Below are 16,373 nucleotides of genomic sequence, written 5' to 3' on the forward strand. Positions count from 1 at the left end.
TTTTATTGACCTGCTGATTTGGTCTAATTTTTTCAGGTCCGTGATGATGCAGACAGTATTCTGCACTGCCTGAATGGTATTTCGAAAGCTCGGAAACTTGGTTGGATGTTGCTAGGAACAGATTGCTTTGTTTCTAGGTATGAAATGAAATAATTTGGCACGTTTTAACCTTTTGTTTGAATGTCACCTAAGATTCTAGGAAACACCAAAGAGGCTGGGACAGGGTGAGAAAAAGGTAAAGAAGCATCTTAGGAAATTCTTTTGGGACAATCAAAAAGTTCAGCAGTTGTGAGAAAAGTTTGTGACTGCCCTTTTATTGTCAGTGAAGAGCAGGTTGAAAATCATGCTCAAGTGTCCTTTTTAGTGAAACTCCAGGACCTAAAGGTCCTGCACCTCTACTGATCCCAAGAGGTGATAATATATAATATTAACATCTGCACATCTATAAATACAATGCATTCAATTCAGTATGTAGAGACAATAATGAGAGTTTGGGTTCCATTTTCAAGATTTTATTAAATCATTAGTTCATCAATCTCTTTTTTAGCAAGTCATTTAGGGGCATATTTATACTTGGTTTGCACCAAATGTGCGTAATTTATTTTGCGCAAATTCGGTGCAAAACTAACTCCATATTTATACATTGGCGCTATGCCCGTCTAGTGCCAAATGTATGGAGTTAAAGAAATGAGCCCCGCTACATTGCACTGGGTGCAATGGCCATGTCCGTGGGACCCTGGTCCCCTGTGCTGGCTATTGGGGTGGTGGGCATGACTCCAGTCTTTTTGAAGACAGGAGTCATGTGGTATGGATGGTTTTGCGTCAGAAAATGACTCTAGGCAGGTTAGAGTCAATTTCTTTTTACTGTAACCTGCCTAACGCCATTTTTTGATGCAAAATCCCCTTGGTCCATGCTGCCAGCTCCACCGACTAACGTCATTTGTTTTTTTACGCTAGCCTACCCTTTACACCTGCTTGCACCATTCCATAAATAGGGTGCACAGAAACGGTGCAAGCCGGTGCTAAGCTTTTTGCTGCAAAAATGCGTTCGTGCAGTTTTGCACCAAAATGTATAAATCATGGCTTGAATCTCGATGCAAATCACAGAACAGAGCATATGCGTGTCCCATAAATATGTAGTTCCATGTCTAATCTAGTTTCAGGGAAAAAATTAATGTTCAGTAGAACAGAAAAAGAAACAGAACAAGCAGTAGGTCGGGACGAGTCTAAGCAAGCAGATTGGGGGATCTGATTGCTCAGAAGCAAGAGCTCTCACACAACCAGATGGGTGTCATGCATCATCATTGGGCAGCTCCTCATTGGGCTGGCACTGCAATAGCCAACAGAGGGGGCTCTTTGCCAGAGGTCTTTTAAAATAAGGCACTATCATGAAGCTTACTTGTGTGTAGATTGGAGTAAGTGTGGTAAATAAATAACCAAGAAAGACCCTAAAAGTTTTAATAGGTTGTACCTATTGTGATCAATCCAAACAAAGGGTGGCTGTGTTGTAGACAATGATCTGGTACAGTTCACAAGAAAGTGAGAACATTGGTCAACATGTTTCATACCATGTAAAGTCCCTGTGGATCTCAGCACTTCACCAGGACCATGTAACCTAATTTACCAACGATTGGGGTTATAGTAGTGGTAATTAGCAACAATACCATATCTCAAAAAGTCACCCTCAAAGTGTAGGGTATACCTTATGATATCTGAAATCTGACCTGTAAAGGAATAGAGACATAGAGAGTGAAAGTTAAAAACAAGGAACTTATTCAGTAGGTCATACCCCATTTTCACATAGCAATGCATTAGGCAATTGTAGAAAATCCATGCCGTAGGTGGAATCACGCTTGTCAGTTAGTGTTCAAATACCTATAGGAGCAAAGAACTAAGTAGCTCAAAAAGCAGATGATACACATGCGTCATATAATGAACACACCCACATAACCCCCACATAACACCCATCATCCACGAGTGTGGATAATCACTATTGTAGCTAATCTGGAATGTGAAAATGCAGCAAAACCCTGCATAAGCGATAGAGCTTACCCAATTTGAGTAAGTAAATCGTCCCTTAGGTGATGCTATCTGTGGAGTCATGCTAATAGAGAGAAGAAACAGTCAGCACTGGAAGAGTAGAGAAAGTTTTATAAAGTAAGAGCTATTCAAATTACTCATAGCGCCCAGCACACTAGGAAAACTGTGTCCTACCCCTCTTTGCCATCCTGAAGGTAATGAGGAAGCAGAGGAGGCGGTATATATTTTAGAGCAAGTGACCATCATCATTCACAGGTGTGATGAAGAGGCACGGGTGTGGGTGATCACCATCTAATGCTCGATGTGCCAAGTATGCAGCCATCTTGGGGAGGACACAAGTGAAATTTCACAATGACTCTTATTAATAAAATGCATGGAGGTCCCCACTCGGGGCTCAGCGGGCACTGTATGTGCTCTCACACACAGTTTACCTTTGTGAATCATGCCCATCATCAACAAAGTGGCTCTCTATGTGAGTTGACGACTTGTCCCACTGCATTATGTGGAGTCTTTCCAAATAGTTTAGAGAGTTCATCACATGTGGGCAGACTTCATTGTCTAGGTTGAAGTCAACTAAAATATTGAAAGAAGCAAATGTCTGGACCTAAGGTGCTATAACCCCAGAAGACTGTAGGTAAATCTATGTGCTGAGCCATGGGAGTGATATATGAGTGTCTCTAAAAAGGAAAAGTTGTTTAAGAGCTTAAGTATAAGAATTAGACATTCACTTTCAGCGCTATTCAACTCCGAAGCAGACCAAATAAAGTTGGATTTAAGGGAAATGGGGAGGCTGTCTCCCCTTTTGGTGAGCTACCTTGCCCTACAATGGAATAGCCCTCTGGAAGGAAATGAACTATGTCTGGCACTGAGGCTTCACTAACCAATGTTACAAAGCATCCAAATGATAATTCATAATAAAGTTAAAAATAGCCAGTTTGTGTGTAGCCATCAATCAACAATTAATGCTTATCTGCAAGCATTATTTTTACCTTTTGGTAATGGATTAGTTACCACTTGAAGCCCGATTTCTGGGAAAAGCTGCACTACTTTCTAGTGGAGTCCAGACTAGCGGGGCAAGTGTATGGAGGCAGGATGTGGAGGATTCTGGAGACAATGCTTCCGAGCAGAATAACTATAGGGGTCAAAAAGAATTGATCAGATATCCTGGCCTCTGGCATTACTCGGACACAGATAGGCTTGCCTATTGCACTCCTTTGGTGCACCAGTGGCACAGATATACCCAGCCCAAGTTCAAATCTTTTGAAACGGACATGTTAATGAGCATGCAAAGCGAGAAAGTTAAAATTGAACAGGAGCTCAGCAACTGTCCACCCATTGAAAGGCTTCCTTTCCAAAGTGAAAATACACTAAATTAACAGTGAGAAAGCAAATCATAACATTTTAAGTAGCCAAGACCACCGTTCCAGGATAGTACCCACATGTGTGGATGGAGCCAGGTACCTCCTTCCAGCCAACACTGGTATTAGGAAAGTAAAAATCACCCTAGTGCTTGACAGCAGATACACAAGCGAGCCATGACAGGTAAGCCACGGTGCTCATAGCAGCAGATTAAGGGTGCCTATAAATGAATCATAATACAGTTACATGGTTGTAACTTGAGTTACAATTCTTAGTAAGAGTGCTACACCACTCTGCCGGTACTCATGTTCTGTGCTACAGGCGATACCTTTTGACTACAGTCCCCAATATAATGTAGGTATAAGCAATGACTACGCACAGGTACAGATTACTTCACATATCCACACTGACCAGTTGTGAAACTCAGTTCAAAGTATTTTACTCTTTCCATTCATTCAGACAGCAAAGTATCTGTTCTAGGAATGTTCTGTATGTTCTTGTCTATCATTTCTTTTGCAGGCAAGGCCCTACTTTTATCTGCTGAGTTGCATTGTATTTCTAATTGCACAGTGGGGGTCATTGCACATACCCAGGTTTGCTTCATTTCTTCCTTGTCCATGGTAGTGCCGTTGTTTTGGATTGGGAGACATTGAGTGAAAGCACGGTACAAAGGCACTCACTTTGCTGTAAGGACTTTCTTGGCTGGCTGCAGATGCTCAGGTTCAGCCGTTGCAGCCTCTGGACTAATGAGGGCTTTCTGCTTTGACAGAGACAAAGGCTACTATTCCTGGTAATAGAAGCAACATCACCAGTCTTTTAGGCTCATGGTGGGTTGCCAGACAACACAGGGATACTTGGTCTTGCAAAAACCTTGGTGCAGTTCACACGAAAACTACTCTGAAACTGCAGAGTGTGGGGGACTTACATCATTGGTCATTTGTGGCTTCACTCTACATGGCAATCCATTTTCTCTGGGTGCTCCTCATGTTGGGAGCATGCTGACTTCTCACCTCAATAACCTCTCTTCCTGCAGAGAAAGGCACACACCTTCTCTCTCTCAGCAGGCCGGCTTCAAGGCACTGTAGGCAGACCCACAGCTTCTCCAGAAGAAAGTGCAGTCTTCAGGAGGTGTCCCCTTACCTTTGGGAGACTGGCTGTCAGGTGGCCACCAACTGTGGTCTGAAAGCTGTGAGTGCTCTGTGAAGCACTCCCTTCAGTTGGTAAGAAATTCCATGAATAATTAAATAAAATTAAATATGAGGAAGAGCTTAGTTTATGGGGCACAACTGAAGGAAGTGCATTCCGAATATTATGCCAATCAGACTCGCTTTAGAATCAATGCCTCCCAGGAATTCTTCATTATTTTTGAAGAGTTCGCAAGAGCTAATCGTTCTCACCCTGGCGTGCATCCCTCCCAACAAATATGTTACTTCTCCCAATTGTTTTATTAAAAAGATCTAGATAATCCATCATTCCTTGCATATTGCTGGTAGTTCTGCTTCAATGTCATTATAATTTCCTCCTGATCCAGTTCAGTAGGTATACAAATGCAGTACTGTCACTGTGAATATGGCTTTATAAACTTTAAAATCCTTTATGATGGTCTCTCTTCTTATGATCTGTGCTTCACCCAAATATCCTTCTTGGTGGCACGTATATGTGTTCCTCTTCATGCCAGCAATTCAACTCTTCTTTTCAATCTGGCTATCTGTCAACTGAAAAGAAGCAGGCATGTTTTGCTCCACTATTAAAAAAGTTGACCTTAGCTCTATAAGCCTCTGCAGTCATAGTTCTATCTAACTTCTTGCTTTCTGTGGGAAAGTCACAGAAAATATTGACAAAAGGCAGTAATACATTTTTGTCTAAAGCAATTCAGTCATGAACCATTTTCATCCAGACATCTGACATTATCATGTTACTGATCTTGCACTAATAGCAGTTCAAAATGATTTGTCATGTTTTTGACTAAGTAGGCATGGCAGTATTCAATCTTGTTGAACTTTCCAACATCTTTGACACACGCTGCCATTCCTTGTTCTTAAATATGCTGACAGAAATTGGGATAAGAGTGCATACTTAGAATGGCTATGGTCCTTTCTTACTGGTAGGAGCCAGGCAGTGTACATGCTGCTGTTGCCATCAACATCTAAGTCACTAGTGTGTGGAGGCCCATAGGGTTCTTCTTTCTGTCTGACCTTGTTTGATCTGTGTGGATCCCGTTTTGCTAAACTCATTAAGGACAGTCAGTTCTCCTGCATGTGTTGTGGAGATGGCACACAAATAGTATGAAGAATGGATGGGACAAGTGATGCTGCTTGTGCCCACTTTGTAAAAGCATTAAAGGCAGTGACAGATTGTATGCTCTCTAATTGTCTGGAGTTAAACTTGGACAAAACTGAAGTACTGATTTTAGGTGGTCTTCCATCCTGATATACCCCATGCATGGGGCCTGAAGAGCTAGGGATATACCACACCCCAGATCTTGTTGTTAGAAACTTGGGTGTTATCATATACAACATTTGCTTTCTCCACAGATTAAAAAAGTCACATTTTCTTTATTTCTGCATTTAAAGATTTAAAGAAAAATGCTGGCATTTATCCCTAAATCAGCTCATTACCATATTATTTATGTTTGAATGTTCTTTATAGAATATCAAGAAATAAATGATACATAACAATCCCCTCACCTACATCCGTTGGTCGGTGAGGTGTACCAGTGAGAAAGGGAGGTTAACAGGAGGAGATGGGGAATTGGCAGGGTAGGCTGGCATAAGAAGGAGGAGGTAAGGTAAAGAGGAATGTCAATGGAAGGAGGGTAGAGGCCTGCTCGACAACCCCCATTATCAGGAAATTCAAGGAATTCAGGCCAAGGGATGGTTAACAGAGGCTATGTTGCTACTTCCACCCCTCAGTCAGCATCATGGTCTGTGTGAGGTGAAGTACCCACAAGAAGGCTGGTCAAGAGATTTCCCTGAATTCGTGAGCTAGAAACTGTATACAGGTTCCCTACGTTTTATCAAACTGTGGCAATTTACAGTCCACTATCATAATCAGCTTCTCCATGCCAAGGAGTTCCTATAGTTTCTGTTGCCAATCCAGCCACATCAGTGTCCTACCTGTACCCCACCTAGACAATATGACTTGCTTGGCTGCAGAGAGGGCAAGAGTGATACACATCCCTCTCGTGAATCACAGGAGGAGACCCAACATAATGTAACTAGGGAACATGGGCAGGTCAGTTTCATACATCTCATTAATGTCTGCCTAGACGTCTGTCCACTATCGTTGTAGTTTGGGGCAATGACAGAGAATATGTGTCCATGTATCTAGATGTCAACATTGCCTCCGGCATCCATCATTCTCATCTTCTTTCCATTTAGCTGTTCTAGCAGGGGCCTAGTGCCAATAAGGTAAATTTTAAGTTAAGTCTCCTTACAAGAGGTGCTACAAGCAGATGTGCGCAATCAGTGTAGAATCACAGACCACTCTTTAGGGATAAAAGGGTGTTCACACTCTTGTTCCAATCGCAGCTTTGCGGAAACTTTAGAGGTGGACATTGTGGTGTTAGAGAAAAGGCCTTTGCCCATGCTGCGGGTGAGGACTCATTTCTCAAAAGATGTGGGAGGTTAGTTGGCATGCAGGCATATGTGGTTATGTAACCCAGTACCAAATGACAACATATTGCCAATGAGCACTGGTAGGGATGCAATACTTAGACTAGACCTGTGCGAAGTCCTTAGGACCATTCTGATCGAGAATGTCCCCCACCCTTTTAAAATCGGTCTTTTTCCACAAGGAGAATGCGGTCTCCTGGAGGGCTAGAGGGAATTTGGAGTTTCCTATGATCAGTGTCTGTGGTGATTTGCAGGTGGAAAGGTTCTGTGCCAACTGCACCTTGTCCCAGGCTCCTACTGTTGCCCTAACAATGGGAGAAATATAAACCCCTGATTGTCAGAGTGGCTTGGAGAGCCATGGCACTTTCCAGATGTGGTCCCAGTTACCTCTTGATGTATCAAACACCAGTGTTTCTCAGTGTAAGGCCTAGCCCATTCAACCAAATATCTGAGCTACACTGCCTGAATGTACTGCGCCAAGTGGGAATGCCCAACCCACCCTCCACCACAGCAATGGATGCTTGTTCCCTTGTTATGCATGCCTTTTTCCACCCCATATGTAGTCTTTAATTAGATGATGTACCTTACCAATTACATGTGTGGTGGAGCTGCTGTAGCAAATTCTGTATGACATAGAGTATCTTGAGTAGTAGGGTCATTTTAACCTCCACCAGCCTTCCCAACCACGAAAGGGAGGCTCCCTTCCATAATTGTAGATCTGATTGGGCAGTGGAAAACAATGCAGCTTAATTGCAGTATGCTGTGCACTCTTGCAGGGGGGATATTTGCAGGCCTAGATAGGTGACCCTGTGTGACCTCGTGTGTGGCCCATGTAAAGTGGAAGAGGCATTCTAGTTGGAATTAGTTAGCTTGTAGAATGGTAAGGTTAAGAGCCTGTGATTTCTGGAGGTTTATCTTAAAGCCTGAGGCTCTCCCAAAGGCTTCTGAATATGCGGGAGGAGGGTTGTGAAGTGTTGTGTAATGACTATCATGCTATCATCCACAAATAAAGCTAATTTATGTTCCCGACCTCTCACTGTGTGTCCCCATATGTGGGGGTGTCTACACAGTGCCCTCATGCTACTCTCTGCAGGGTGCCTGGGCCTTTTTCTGTACCAGGAACTTAGAATTGCTGCAATTTATCTCTCAGGCCTGTAAGTAGCAGTGCCTCACCTCCACCATTAGTATGTGCTGCCCAGTGCTTCACACCGTCCCAAACCTGCCTTTTCTGACGTTTTGTTTCCTCTTGGTTTCTCAATGTGGATGGAAGATGGCTTTTACCTTCAGGGGTCCAACCCAGCCTGCCATCACTGCCGTCACTAGCACAGACCAGTGCCAGCCTCTGTGCTTCACTCGCACCATGCGCGGGGCATTGGCCAAGTACCATAGCACAAGCACCGCCACGGGCCTTACTGCTGTTGTGTGTTGAACAGTCCATGTGATGCAGGTGGGACAGAGGCTTAAGGGTCAAGGTTCCATGGTGGCTGCCATTTTAGTTGTGCCAGCACTCTTCCTCACAAATATTTCCTCAATGGGCGTCACAAAGTTGCATCACAAAATTGCAATGCTGTCACCCTGTGTGGTCAGAGGGCTTCCCTAACAGTGTTAAGTTGTTGTGGTGTCCTGGAGCACATAAGCTACTCTTGCAAAAGTGGGCGGCAGAGCTCTGTGGAACCACTGCTACTCGGGCACCATCTTGGACATGCCTCTCGAGGCTTCCAGTGTACTAAATTCAAGATCTTTATTTGTTGCAAAGTTGAGAAGATCGCTTGCATCGTATACTACCATATCATGCTTCCATTTCAAATCCTTCAATGGCCACCTGTCGGCAAAACACATTCTCTTCCAAATCTTCTGTACTTGATTTAAAGCTTGTTTTCAATGTATATTTCTTCGATAACACTATGCTCTTCTTGCACTTGTCTTCTTAAGGTCCCTAAGAATTAAACAATACACCAAAGAGATGGTGATGATTTGCTGTCTAAGGCTTCAAAGTCAGTTTGGATTAGCTGTTTTTCAAATTTTATTTTCTAGCTATTTCTCAGATACAGGTTTTGTACAAAGTAATGAAAGTAATGGCTTACACAGCAGATAACAAGAGGGTTGTCTCCAAAGAGGAGTATCAAAATCATGGGCACAACAAAGTGTGAGATTTCCACATCTGATTGTCAAACACCTTCCTGAAGCAGCAATCAGAAACAGACAAAAGGGTGGACCTGCTTAGAATCTGCATTCTGAACAATATAAATTGCAATACCACCAGTCACCCCACCATCTAACAAATACCAGTTCTGGGGAACAAATAATCAGCAACATTTTACTAACAAGGCCCTCCTTAATTTGCTAAGGGAAGCCCTGTCTCCTTCTTTTTTTACTTCAGTATCTGGCTTTCCCCTCTGCAGCCAGAGAAATGCAGGCAATGCACTTTCATTGTTTGGGGTGTCTCCATCTTGTACCATGATAAACCAGGGGCTTCAAAATGGATCCCACTGGTCCCACTATGCTGACTTATACTACTAACAGACATGCACTACACATTTAATGGACGCACACATGCTCTTAACAACCACACAGGTTATTCAGACAAGCATCTGGGGGTTCACATAAATGCAGATCTTTACACAAGAGGGGCCTTAATTATAATGGACAAGCACCATGATAGACTATAGGAGCCCACTCAATTGAGTTGGCCTTCTATCAACTTAGAAAACTCAGAATATGTTTTCTAGGATAATTGTATGCATATCTGAAGAATGTGTAGCAAAATATGAAAGGGACAGCAAGGGAGCTTTGTAAAAATAGCTTCAGGGGCTCCAAACAAATAATGCTATGTTACCCTCATCATGTGAGGCTCTCGGGAGAACAGAAGGAAGAGATTCCTTTTGAGGATGGTTCTTGATTTTCTGGAAGAGGATTAAGAACTGTGTCTGATTTCATAGGCACAGCTACTCCCAGAACTAAAGAAGCTAAGCTACTTCCAACGCACATGAAGAACAAAGTATATGGGATCAGCCAGAAAAAGCTATTGTTGCTGACTGATTCCAATTGGGGCTATGAGGGTGAAGGCTCCATGACAGAGGGTCCTGTACTGCTTTGGAAAAACTGCTGATCAGGAAAACCACTCACCCTTACCCACTTCCTCTACCTAACATGTTTAATCTTAGCTAACAATTTGTTTTTTTGCCTCAGATGTAACTAGTGAGCACTGTAGGGAAGATTCAACCTTTGTGGGTAGGGAAAGGTAGTGTGATTGCTCACATTCTCTTGTTGGTGGACCTACTCCCTCAATTGAAATATTTTGATGTGTGCTCCTCACCCTTTAGCGGCCACCACTCTCTAAGTATTCGTTTTGCATTCCCATTGCCAGTTTCCAAAGCTATTAAGCTAAATCCCCTCTGCAATTGAATAAGGGGGTATGGAGAACATGGTCACATATCAGCCCTGATGTAGGTGGTCATTACAACCCTGGCGGTCGGTGTTAAAGCGGCGGCAAGACCGCCAACAGGCCGGCGAAAAAAAAAATGGAATCACGACCATGGCGGAAACCGCCAACAAAGACAGCCACTTTAACACTCCGACTGCCACGGCGGTCCAAACAAGCAGCTTGGCGGTCACCGCCAACAGACAGGCAGAGGACAAGGTACCGCCCACAGTATTACAACAGGCCAATACGCCACCTTTTCCGGGGCGGATTCACAGCAAACAAAAACACGGCAGAAACAGGACTTCGAAGGGAAAACGTTTACCTCAACATACCCCACGAGGAACCAGAATGCCATGGAACCGGAACTCCAGATCCTGCCAGTCCTTATCTTCTTGCTCCTATACCAGGAGCACGAACGCCTGCGGCGAAGACAACGGTGAGTACTGCACCTATGACACAGGGGAGGGGGGAGGGGAAAAAAAGTGACACACACACATGCAACACACAACACCCCCACCCCCGCCCTCACCCACCACAACACACACACTAATATAGCATGATACATTATCGTTACACTCCCCAACCCCCCTGGAAGAATGCAAGGACAAAAGGAAATGAGTATAACCATTGTAATATATTAAAATCCAGTACGCAAACACAAATATATATATATATATATATATATATATATATATATATATATATATATATATATACACTATAAACAAAATATACACCAAGAATAGTAGTCCAGGTAGTGCTCCATTGAAGTACGTGGAACACTGGGCCAACACGGTATGGGCGAGGCCCACACTCAATCCCCGAACATGAGGGAGAGAACACTGCAGGGGCATCAGATAGCAAGAAAACAGGCACCTCAGGGGGAAGGGAAAGGGGGGACACCTCAGCCGGTTAAGTGCACAACGCCAAATCCACCAGGGGGACACATGCCCACTGTTCAATCCAGGGGAGTGCAAAGCCACAGTCTCTCAAGTCTCTCCAGTGGGTGGTTTGTCCACTGTTCAATCCTGGGGAGTGCAAACCCACAGTCTCTCAAGTGAATAACAGTCTTCACTGGTTCTGGAGGGGGCTTTGTGCCCAGAGTGCTTCATCCTGCCAAGGACAGAGGTAGTGGATGTGAATCTCCACTGGTTCTGGAGGGGGCTTTGTGCCCAGAGTGCTTCATCCTGCTCGTGACGGACTCAGTAGAGTCAGTGCCCTTGGCGCTCATGGGCCAGCGGTGCTTGTTGCGGCGGTGCCCTCTTCAGCGGTGGTTGTGGCGGCGGTGCCCTGTACAGCGGTGCTTGTGGCGGTGGTGCCCTGTTCAGCGGTGTTTGTGGCGGCAGTAGCCTGTTCAGCGGTGCTTGTGGCGGCAGGGTCCTGTGCAGTGACTCAGCTGATGGCGTTCCTGTCTAGCCCAGGGGGGCTGCTGCTGGCGGTCCTTCATGGCCCAGCGTGCCTGGTGCTGGCGGTCCTGTCTGGCCCAGCGAGGCTGGTGCTGGTGGTCCTGTCTGGCTCAGCGGGCTGGTGCTTGCTGTGGCCTCCTGGGCAGCAGGGATGATGGCGGTGGCCTCCTGGGCAGCGGTGATGATGGCGGTGGCCTCCTGGGCAGCTGGGCTGGTGCTGGCCTCCTGGCCAGCGGGGATAATGGCGGTGGCCTCCTGGGCAGCGGGGATGATGGCAGTCTTCTCCGCCGTGCTGGTCTTCCCAGACTTGCTGACTTTCTTGTGGCCCTTCACCACCTTGGAAGGTGTCGCAGCAGACTCCACACTCGCACCTGTAACCCTGGGAGCGCTTTGGTGGCTGGAGTCTTCCCCCTCTCCCGCCGGGCACTGGCAAACTTTTGATGCTTGACAGGTGGGGGACTGTCCATGCTGTGGCTCCGTGCTACACTGCCTGCCCTGGTTGCCGGTGTACTCCAGATTCCGGTGACTACAGACACCACTGGTCCCGGAGATGTTGTGGCTGAGGTGCTAGGTTGGGACCTGGAGAGTCGGGCCCTAGGAGACGGACGGGGTGGGGGAGGTGAGGGAAAGAGGTCAAGGTTGGACAGAAAAAGTTTCTTGGGAACACTGGGATGGGTAGCTGGAGGGGGTTTGGGAGTGGAGGAAGAGGTTGTGGTTGTATGAGGTGTTCGTTTGGTGACTTTGGGTGAAGGTGCATGCGCTGGAGGCTGTCGTGAGGTGGATGGCTGTTGGGTGGGTGTGTGCCTGCGTTTGTGTATCTTGGGAGGAGGCATCACAGACACACTGGGAGAGGACACAGGGGACGTGTGAATGGCAGTGGGGGTGGTGACTGCACATGAGTGGGGTGTGGTGGTGTGTGTGCTGGTGATGGAAGTAGTTGGTGTAGATGTAGTGCATGCAGGTGTGAGTGTAGATGAGACTGGGAGGGAGGGGGAAGACGAGGAGGAGGGGGACACAGTGGAGACAGTGGATATTGGTGTGTCTGCATGTGTGTGATGCTTGCGTGAGTGCCTGTGGGATGTGTGGTGCTTATGTTTGCTAGAGCTTCTCTTGTGTGTTGACGTGTGTGCATGCTGTTCTGAAGGTGTGCTTGGGATAGGCTGAGGTAGAGGGGATTGGGTCTGGGTGGAGGAAGTTGGAGGGGGAGGCTAGAGACAGGGGCAATGGCTGCCATCAGTGCCGATGCCAGAGTCTGAAAAGCCGCCTGACCAGAATGAATGCCCTCCAGGAATGCATTTGTTTGTTGCAACTGCCTTTCTACACCCTGGATGGCATTCAAAATGGTAAACTGCCCAACAGTGAGGGACCTGAGGAGGTCAATGGCCTCCTCACTGAGGGCAGCAAGGGTGACTGGGGCAGGGCCTAGGTGCCTGGGGCGAAGGTGATGCCCACCCTCCTGGGTGAGCTGGCATGGGGCAAAGGCTGAGGGGCTGCTGGGAGGGCGGTGCTGATAGGGGGGTGGGGGCTGTACCTGTAGATGCGGGGGCACAGATGTTGCCGCCACCACAAGGGAGCTCCCATCAGAGGATGAGTCCGTGTCACTGGTGTCAGCTCCTGTCCCTGCCGTGGAGCTCCCCTCGCCCTCCGTCCCACTGGTGAACTCCGAGTCCGTTGTCTCACCCTCCAGGGCCATGTGGGATGCAGCTCCCTCCTGCTCTGGTGCCACTGCTCATCCGCCTGATGATACTAATGCACAGAAGCACAGGGAGGCCACAAAAGGGGGGGGGGGCGACAGAAGAAAGACATGTTGAGTTCATGGCTTACTGCTACCGTTGGCGGTCACGACAGACACAGAAGCCCCCTGAACTACGCACTTTGGCTCCACTGTTCAATCCCTGGGACATGGCCTACAAGGCTATGGCCGACATCTGCGCACATGGATGACGCAGGAGCCTGACTAGGTGTACTTGGCACTGCACACAGGTGGGATGGGGTGCCATAGGGTCTGCCAGAACAAGGGGACCTAACTAGCACACTAGCCCTGGCCTAAGGAAACCCACAGCCCACCTCCCCACCCAGACACCTCCACTGCATGCAAAATCAGCAGAATGAGAGTGTACGCACCCCTTGTGGCTGCTGTGATGCCCTCAAACGCCCATCCAACTCCGGGTATGCCACCGCCAGGATCCTGAACATCAGGGGAGTCATGGTGCGACGGGCACCCCTCCCACGTTGGGAGGTCATCCCCAGCTGGGCCTCCGCCGTCTTCTTGCTCCAGCGGCGAATGTCCTCCCATCTCTTACGGCAGAGGGTGCTCCGTCTGTGTTAGACCCCCAGGGTCCGGACATCCTTGGCGATGGCACGCCAAATATCATGCTCCTAGTGTACTTACCTGTTTGTCTGTAGGACGTAGAGTAGCGTGTACTGGGGGAGGACCCCATCCACGAGTTTCTCCAACTCCTCCGATGTGAAGGCAGGGGCCCTTTCCCCAGACGCACGAGCCATTGTCTCTTCCAGACCCAGGTCACAGCAGCACTTGCAGTGTAGGTCCTCTCCTGTCGAAGATCAGGTATCGAGTGATTGAACAGATAGAAAATGGCGGTCACGTCCATGCCGGCGTACATCGTCATTGGCTCCTGGGACCCATAGGGTCCAATGTTAACCAATGCAGAATTGCGCTGTGGTCTTCAACCGCCTACCGCGACGGTGTACAATGCCAGTGCAGTTAAATCACATCCCATTGTCCCACTTTACAGGTCAGGCAGCCACCATTTCAGGAGCCCACATGGCTTAATTTTTAACTGCGTCACACATACCTAGGCCTTGCCTCAACACTCATACAGGCCAAATTTCGGATTAGGATTCGTGTTCTGTGTAAGCTGTGGGTACGTACATCTGAGTTGGTTGACTCTGTGCTCGCTGTTGTCCTTCATAGGCACCGTCCGCTGGGACATGTGAAGAGATGGCGGCATCCTCCGGTGTACAGACCGCTGGTGGACCTGTCGACAATGGAGGAAAGACATGTGATCATCACCTACAAGCTTGATCGTGCCACAATTCTGGAACTGTGTGCCCAGCTGGAGCCAGACCTGATGTCAGCTATCCGCCATCGCACTGGAATCCCCCCTCAAGTGCAGGTGCTGTCAGTACTCCATTTCCTTGCAAGTGGGTCATTTCAAACAACAGTGGCCATAGCATCAGGAATGTCCCAGCCTATGTTTTCCAACGTGTCGTCCAGAGTGTTGTCTGCCCTGCTGAAACACATGCAGAGGTACATCGTTTTCCCTCAGGTGGAGGATTTGCCTACAGTGAAAGGTGACTTCTATGCCCTGGGACATATCCCCAACATCATAGGTGCCATTGATAGGACACATGTGGCTTTGGTACCCCCCCCACAGGAGTGAACAGGTGTACAGAAACCGGAAGAGTTATCATCCATGAATGTGCAGATGGTGTGTTTGGCCCACAGTACATCTCCCATATTAATGCCAAATTCCCTGGTGCTGTGCATGACGCTTACATCCTGCGGAATAGCAGCATCCCTTATGTGATGGGTCAACTCCAGAGGCACCGTGTGTGGCTATTAGGTGAGCACCTGGAAGCAAGTCAGTGGGATATCCCTACAGGTTAGTGTGTGTCTAACAGTTGTCCCTCGCCATTTGTAGGTGACTCTGGTTACCCCAACCTGTCATGGCTACTGACCCGAGAGAGGAATCCCAGGACAAGGGCAGAGGAACCCTACAATGAGGCCCATGGGCAAACTCAGCGGATAATAGAGCGGACCTTCGGCCTCCTGAAGGCCATGTTCAGGTGCCTACATATGACAGGTGGATCCCTATTCTACTCACCAAAGAAGGTGTGCCAGATCATCGTGGCCTGCTGTATGCTTCACAACTTAGCTTTGCGATGACAGGTGCCTTTTCTGCAGGAGAATGGTCCAGATGGCGATGTGTTGCAGCTGTGGAGCCTGTGGACAGTGAAGACGAGGAAGGAGAAGAAGAGGACATCGACAACAGGAACTCAGTGATCCTGCAATATTTCCAGTGAGACACAGGTAAGAATACAAACCTGCCTACTACATGTACTTTAACACTACTACGTCTCTACTGTCTGTCGTTTTCACCCAGTGTATGGTCACTGAGTTGCCACTTTCCCTTATGATTTCACAGATGTGGGTCCCACTGTGTGACATCTGCTTTGTTTCCTCATGGACTAGAGCTGTGTGACATAGGTATTTTGAAATTACATTTGAAAGAGCATTTTGTCACTGTAATTGCTAATACACTATTTTGAAATCACAGACTGACTCCAGATTGTTTTGTGCTTCAAGGGTGTTTATTTAAGTGCTCAATATTGGAGGGGGTTGTAAAATGGTGAGGGATGATGGTGGAGGAATGTCCATGGCAGAGTCCAGTCTATTAGTCTCACAGGTGCATTGTCCAAAGGGGCATAGGAAGTGGAGATGGGGCAGTTTGAGGATGGACAGGGTGACAAGGTGGGACAAAAGGATGACAATCAGGGTGGTCTCAT

Source organism: Pleurodeles waltl, chromosome 2_2 (assembly GCF_031143425.1).
Source record: "Pleurodeles waltl isolate 20211129_DDA chromosome 2_2, aPleWal1.hap1.20221129, whole genome shotgun sequence".
Classification (NCBI taxonomy): domain Eukaryota; kingdom Metazoa; phylum Chordata; class Amphibia; order Caudata; family Salamandridae; genus Pleurodeles; species Pleurodeles waltl.